The sequence below is a fragment of the Theropithecus gelada genome, chromosome X (genome assembly GCF_003255815.1).
Source record: "Theropithecus gelada isolate Dixy chromosome X, Tgel_1.0, whole genome shotgun sequence".
NCBI classification, from domain to species: Eukaryota; Metazoa; Chordata; class Mammalia; order Primates; family Cercopithecidae; genus Theropithecus; species Theropithecus gelada.
This window is the reverse complement of record NC_037689.1, coordinates 153140588-153148848: the sequence shown is the minus strand read 5'-3', so window position 1 is coordinate 153148848 and position 8261 is coordinate 153140588.

Genomic DNA, 8261 nt, shown 5'->3' with positions numbered 1-8261 from the left:
CCCCCATCAGCCCAGGGCAGCACCTGCTCAGGTCTCCCTTGCCCTGAGTTCACAGGCTTGCCTTGGGCTTTACCAACCACAGGCCCCCTGTTGACAGAGTATTCAGACAGGCCGTGTCTGCTGTCCCTCTGTCACCATGCTTGGCAGGGGCACAGATGACCTGTTAGTGCCCAACTCCGTAGCCTTGCCTCAGTTTCCTACCAAGGGGCCCTGTCCTCTCCACAGCCCTCCCATCCCAGCGCTCCCCACCGGGAGCACAACCCCTTTCACAGCTTACACCAGCTCCCGGCTCAGCCCTGAAATCCAGCTCCCTCCAGGTACCTCCTTTTGGGTTTATTCCTTAAGCTCAGGAAAGCCAAGATGTGAGCTTGTGGCCTCCTGTCCCTGTTCTTGGAGCCACGATTCTCCATCATTCCTGGCTCATACTTACACTCCTTGCAGCATGGCCTCTGCTGCAGGCACAGGGGGGCCCTGGCTGCCAAGCTGAAGGCCAGGGCTGCATGGAGCCCTAGCCTGGCTACCCATAGCAAGAATGGCTTTTAACATCTGTCACTGCCTGCCACGTGCTAGGTGCCAAGCTAGGGGCCCCATGTGGAAGAGAAGACGAGTCCTGACCACAGACTTGCCAGGGTCCATTCACAGCCTAGAAAGGTGGGCTCGATGCCCAGCGGCACTGGTGAGCTTTTTCTCTGACTCCGTCACTTCTACGCCTGTGTACCCAAGAGACTTGAAAATGTGTATCCACACAAAAACCCATACATGAATACAAACAGAGCACTGTTCCCAACAGGCCACATGGTAGAAGCAACCTGGAAGTCCAGGAGCAGATGAGTCGGTAATCAAAAAGTGGCCTGTCCGTACAATGGAGTATCATTTGGCCATAACAGGGAATGAAGGGCTGACCTACGCTACAACGTGCACAGACCTGAAAAACAGCACACTCGGTGAGTGAAGCCANAAACCTGCCTCCCATTCTGTCCAAAGTCACCCGTTTGCTCACCGAGATAAATGCGTATCTGAGTGCCTCATCGGGAGAGGGTAACCGGCAACTCAAAAGAATGAAACCATTTGTGTCTTACCTACCTATGACCTGGAAGCTCCCTGTCTGGCCTTCTCTTCAAGTTGTCTCACCTTCCTGGACTGAACCAAGGTACATCTTTCACATACTGATCGATGTCTCACGTCTCCCTAAAGTGTGTAAAACCAAGCTAGGCCCCGACCACTTTGGGTCCGTGTTGTCGGGACCTCCTGCAGAGGCATCACAGGCGCATCCTCAAACTTGGCAAAATAAACTTTCTAAAAAATCTGAGACCTGTCTCAGATTTTCAGGGTTCACACATATAATGTAGGATGTCAATGTTTATAAAACAGACATTATTCTATCTACTATTAAAATATGCTGCCAATTAACCTTAGACTTTCTCAACAAAATAAAAAATGTTCATGAGGTACAAATAATATATTTAGACTTAAATAATGTTGCAAGTTTTAATATGCCTACTTTTCAATTTCTCCATACCACTTTTACTACTTTAACATTGTAAGAAAAATGAGTAATGAAAACATGAATAAAAGTGTTTACAGGGGGTGCACATGTTTCCTCCAGCCTCTGCCCATTCCCAGCTTTCATCCCAACTGTCCTGAGGTGGCTCTAAGCATTTCTCCTTTCTCTATACCAAGATCTCCTGCTGAAGCAAACCCAAATCTTATCACGTGTTATGACACGCTGTGATGATGAGCAACCAAAGCCTCGAGGAAGGGATGCTTTTGTAAAACAAGACTTGCAGGATATAACGTGTGAAGTAAAGCCCATGGCAGAGCTCCCTCTTTAGCACACGGGGGCAGACAGGAAGCTTTTGCCTCACCTTCCTCACTGGCCCGCAGCCACGTCTCCCCAGGTCAGTCTTGAGGACAACGAAACTCTGGTCTTCACTGTGGACACACTACCAGGTGCTCCAAAGCCATGTCCTCTCCTCAGGTGGGTCCTGAGGAGAACAAAGCGCTGATTCTAATCCTAACCCAAATCCTGTCTCTAGACTTTGACCCTGACCCTAAACCCTGATCCCTACCCTGGTCCCTAATTCTGACCCTGACTTTGACCCTGACTCTGATCTTGACCCTGACCATGACCCCACCTCTAACCATACTTCCGGCCCTGACTCTGACCTAGACCCTAATCCTAACCCTAACCCTACTATTATCTTTACAATCTATCTCTAATTTTACCCCCTACTGCTAAATAGCTGTACCCAAGAGCACTTTTTAAATTATTTGACTTCTTTTCCTTGAATTCTCTAAGGACATCCTAAAGGAGATGTCATTATGTATTTTGCAGTCCCTCTGAGTGGTATGGCTTCAGATAGGAAGTTCTAATACTTTGCAAGACATAAAAAGTTTGGAGAGTAACAGCATGGAGTTGTCAGGGATGCATGTTGGCATTCACGATAGTCATTGGTGCTCTTGTCCAAATATTTTCAGTTCAGTTTTTATTAATTCATTCTGACTATTCCAACCCACCTACTTAAAGTTTTGCATGACCACATAGCTTTTTTTTTTTTTTTTTTTTTTTTTTTTTTTTTTTTTTTTTTTTTTTTGCCAATGGAGGTGAGAAGAAATAACATGTGACTTTTTCAGGAGAAATCTCTAAGAACAGAGTTCTATTCAGCATGTTTTTTTCTCTTTTCTATAGCAATAATTTTAGCAATATTAATAGCTTCAAAAACTAACTTAGCTATTAGGTTTTTTAAAATGTCTTTTGTCTTCCAGTTTGTAAGCCACACTTACCTAGCCCTAACCCTAGCCCTAGCCCTAGTCCTAGCCCTAGCCCTAACCCTAGCCCTAACCCCAACCCTAACCCTAACCTTCACGCTCACCCTCACGCTCACCCTAACCCTAACCCCTAACCCTAACCCTAACCCCTACCCCTAACCCTCACACTCACCCTCAGCCTCAGCCTCAGCCTCACCCTCACCCTCAGCCTCAGCCTCACCCTCACCCTCAGCCTCACCCTCACCCTCAGCCTCACCCTCACCCTCAGCCTCAGCCTCACCCTCACCCTCACCCTCAGCCTCACCCTCAGCCTCAGCCTCACCCTCACCCTTACCCTCAGCCTCACCCTCACCCTCACCCTAAACCTAACCCTAACCCTACCTGGGCATGGTGGCACATGCCTGTAATCCAGCTACTCAGGCGGCTGAGGCAGGAGGATTGCTTGAACCCAGGAGGCGCAGGTTGCAGTGATCCAATATCGTGTCCCTGCACTCCAGCCTGGGTGACAGAGCCAAACTCCATCTTATAAAAAAAGATGGCTGGTAGACAAAACTCAATTGATTTTCTCTCTTTTGTTTTTAAGAGGCAGGGTCTGGCTCTCTCGCCCATGCTGAAGTACAGTGGCGTAATCACAGCTCCTGAGTTCAGCCTCCAAGTCCCGGGTTCAAGAGATTCTCCAGCCTCAGCCTTCCAACACACTGGGATTGCAGGTGTGAACAACTGCACCCGGCACCACCTGATTTCCCTTTATTTATTTATTTTTTTAAATTAAAAAAAAATTTTTTTTATGGGCAGGGAGGTCTAACTATGTTGCCCAGGCTGGTCTAGAACTCCCAAGCTCAAATGATCCTCCTGACTAGGCCTCTCAAAGTGCTAGGATTACAGGCAAGAGCCACCACACACTACCTGATTTTCTTTCTATCAGCAATAATGTATAGGAATAATTTGAACTGGAAATTTTAAAAAAATCATTTACAGTAGCACCCTCAAAATTGAATTTATTAGGTGTAAATCTAACAAAATACATACAAATATGCATTCAGAAAACCTTAGATCACAGTTGAGAAGAATAAAAATATATAAATAATTGCAGATACTACTTGTTTAGGAGCAGTACACTCATTATTGTTAGCTTTACCACAAAGCTAAAGGAATGAAGAGAGTGATATTGGTGAAGGAATGGACAAACAGATCAACAGAACACAATACAGAACTCAAAAAACCCAAGTAAATACAGTCAACTGATCTTGTCAAAGGGGCCAAAGAAATTCACTGGGGAAAGAAAAAGTCTATTCCACAAATGGCAATAGACAATCGGAAACCATAGGGAAAACACAGAATGTAGACAAAAACTTCATAGTTCACCCCCAAAAAAATCACTCAAGATAGTCTGTAGCCTTAAATGATCAAATGTAAAATTGTAAAAGTTATAGAAGAAAATCCACATGACTTTGGGTTGGTAATGAGTTCTTAGATACAATACCAAAAGCCAGTCCGTAAAAGAAAAAAACGATAATGCAGACTTCATTAAAATTTAAAATGACTACTCTGTGAAATATCCTGTTAAGAGAATCAAAAAAAGCCACAGATTGAGAGAAAATATTTACAAAACAAGCATGAAAAAAGACTTGTGAGCAAAATATACAAGGAAATTCTAATACTCAACAAGAAGAAAAAAAACCCAATTAAAAGATAAAGAGACCTCATCAAAAAAAGATATATAGATGATATGCCCAAAATGTGGTGGCTCATGCCTCTAATCCCAGCACTTTAGGAAATGGAGGCAGGTGATCACTTGAGACCAGGAGTTCAAGACCAGCCTGGCCAGCATGGAAAAACCCCATCTCTACTAAAAATACAAAAATTAGCACGTGCCTATAAACCCAGCTACTCAGGAGGCAGAGGCAGGAGAATAACTTGAACCTGGGAGGGAGAGGTGGTAGTGAGCTGAGATCATGCCACTGCACTCCAGCCTGGGCAACAGAGGAAGACTTCGGGAAAAAAAAAAAAAAAAACACAGACGGCAAACAGGCATCCAAAATAATGCTCAATAGCACTTGCTATGAGGGAAAGGCAACTTAATGTAACAATGAAAACCACTAAACATCTGCTAAAATGGCTAAAATCGTTTTTTAATGCAAGAAAAATTGCAACAGAAACTCTCATTTAATGATAGTGGAATGTATAACGGTACAGCAACTTCAGAAAACAATATGGCAGTTTTTCTCAAAGCTAAACATGCTCTCACCATAGAAGCCAGCAATTGCACTCCTAGATATTTAGATAACTGCTTTGAAAAATTAGGTCCAAATGAAGAAAAACATGCAATTATGTACAAGTGATCTCTTCATCATGGCCAGATACTTTAAGGAGTCAGGATGACCTTCAATAAGTGAATGAATAACCAAGCTGGGTACATCCATTAAATGGAATGCTAGTCAGTAAGAGAAAGGGGTGACCTATGAAGCCATGCAAAAACATGGATGAATCTGACATGCATATCACTAAGTGAAAGAAGCCAGTCTGAAGAGATCACATACTGTGTGATCCCAAAGGAAAGACTACAGACATGGTAAACAGATCTGTGATTGACAATGGTTTGTAGGGCATGGGGTGAGTTAAATAGGGGAATAGGATGATGGAAGGAGCCCCAATGGGCCAGGTGGGAGTGGACTCGGGTTGGTGAGATTGTGCTTGGTGAGTGTGGAAGAGCCTGGGACGTACAGCAGCAGTGTGAACAAAAAGGCTACTTCTCACTGTAGGAGATAAGGGTCTCCTTTCATCACACATGGAATTATTTCAGGATCAGTTCTGAAGAAGATTGTGCTGTGTGTGGTATAATTTACCATTTTAAGCATTTGTTGTTGTGGGGAAAGACACATAACATAATATTTACCATTTTAAACATTTTTTAAGTGTTAAGCTCAGTGGCACTATGTATGCTCACAATGTTGTGCAGCCATTACCTCTATCATCTCACATTCTCACCAGCAATGCACAAGGGTTCTAATTTCTCCATTTCTCTACTCACTAACACTAGTAAGTTTCCATTTTTATAAAAGATAGTCACTCCAATGGGTATGAAATGGTATCTCATTGTGGTTTTAATTTTCACTTGTCTAATGGCAAGTGATGTTGAGCATGTTTTCATGTGTTTATTGGCATTGGATTTAGCAATGATTTCTTGGGTGTGACACCAAAAGCACAGGAAACAAGAGAAAAAATAGATATGCTGGAATTCATCAGAATTTAAAACTTATGTACTTCAAAGGACATTACCAAGAGAGCTAAAAGAAAACCGACTGTATGGGAGAAAAACATTGCAAGTCATATCTGATAAAGGTATACTATCCAGAACATATAAAGAACCCAACTACAAAAGGACAAAAACCACAATTTTATAATGGGAAGAAGAGTTGAAAAGACTTTTCTCCAAAGAAGATACACAAATAGTACATGAAAAGGTGCTCAACATCACTAGCCATCAGGGAAAGGCAAATGGAAATTACAATAAAATACCACTTGACACCCATTAGAATAACCATTACCAAAAACAACCACAACAACAAGGCCAGGCACAGTGGCTCACACTTGTCATCCCAGCACTTTGGGAGGGCGAGACGGGCAGATCACTTGAGGCCAGGAGTTTGAGACCAGCCCGGCCAACATGGTAAAACCCCATCTCTACTAAAAATACAAAACTTAGCCAGGCTTGGTAGCAAGCGCCTGTAATCGCAGCTACTTGAGAGGCTGATGCAGGAGAATTGCTTGAGCCTGGGAGGAGGAGGTTGCAACAAGCTGTGATTGTGCCACCGCACTCCAGCCTGGGTGACACAGTGAGACTCTGTCTCAAAAAACAAAACAAACAAACAAACAAACAAACAGAAAATAACAAGCGTTGGCAAAGAAGTGAAGAAATGTGAACATCACTGATGGGAATGTAAAATGACACAGCCACTATGGATAAGTTTGGAGGTTCTGCAAAAGGCTACACATAAAATTACCATAGGACTCAGCAATTCTATTTCTAGATACATCACAAAATAATTGCAAACAGGTATTCAAACAAAGCCATGTACATAAGTCTTCATAGCAGCAGTATTCACGATAACAAAACAAATTGAAACCCAAATGTCCATCAAGAGATGAATCAACAAACAAAACGTGGTATATCTATACAAGAATATGAATAATAATAGCCATAAAAAGGATTGTGGTGCTGGCACTTGCTACAACCTGGTAGAAATTGTACACAAAAGGTCACATATTATACGATTCCATTCATAGGTATCCATAGAGATAGAAAGCAGGTTAGTGGTGGTCAGAGGGAGGGCAGATTAGGCCATAGTTGCTTAATAGGTGGGACTTCCTTTTGAGATGATGAAAATATTTTGGAACTAAGAGGTGATGGTTGCACAATATTGTGCATGCACTAAATGTCACTGAATTGTACATCTGTTATTTTTATATTATGTGATTTTTTGCCTCAATAAAAAGAGGAGGCCAGGTGGGGTGGCTCATGCCTGTAATCCCAGCACTTTGGGAAGCCGAGGTGGGCGGATCACAAGGTCAGGAGTTCGAGACCAGCCTGGCCAACATGGTGAAACCCCGTCTCTACTAAAAAAATACAAAAATCAGCCGGGCACAGTGGCATGCACCTGTAATTCCTACTACGCGGGAGGCTGAGGCAGGAGAATTGCTTGAACCCGGGAGGCAGAGGTTGTAGTGAGCTGAGATCGAGTCACTGCACTCCAGCCTGGGTGACAGAGCAAGACTCCATCTCAAAAAAATAAATAAATAAAAATAAAATAAAAAGAGGAAAACCCAGTCCCCAGTGTTCCCTCAGCAGGGATTGGCCTGGCATTCGAGTTTCTCCACAGTCCAGTGCTGCCTGGGCCTGGCCATCCACATTCTGCACCTGTGCTCCAACCACACTGTCCACCAGCTCTTAAGCCCACAGTGTCATCATTTCAGGTCCAGGTCACCTTCTCTCTGAGGACTTCACAGATGCCCAGTGATCAGCGACGCCTCCTCAGAGCTCACATGGTCTTTTGAACCTTGCCCTGCTGTAATCCACACCTCATCACATGGTCTTCAAGGGTTGTCGCATCTCTCTTTTTTAAATTTCCTTTTTTTTTTTTTTTTTGAGACAGGGTCTCACTCTGTCACCCAGGCTGGAATGCAGTGATACAATCTTGGCTTACTGCAACTTCTGCCTCCCAGGCTTAATCAGTCTTTCTGCGTCAGCCTCCCAAATACCTAGGACTACAGGCAAGTACCACCATGCCCAGCTAATTATTTTGTATTTTTCGTAGATAACTCAGGTTCCAGCCCAAAATCAGCTCTCCAGGAGCCACTCGGGGAAAGTTTGTGAGTTGAATGAAAACGTGTCCATGCCACACAGGAGAGGCATCCCAACTGTGGGTTCGTTTGTGTGATCATGAGGTAGCCCAGGTCACACATGGAGCCTCATGAGCCACACAATCCCTGTT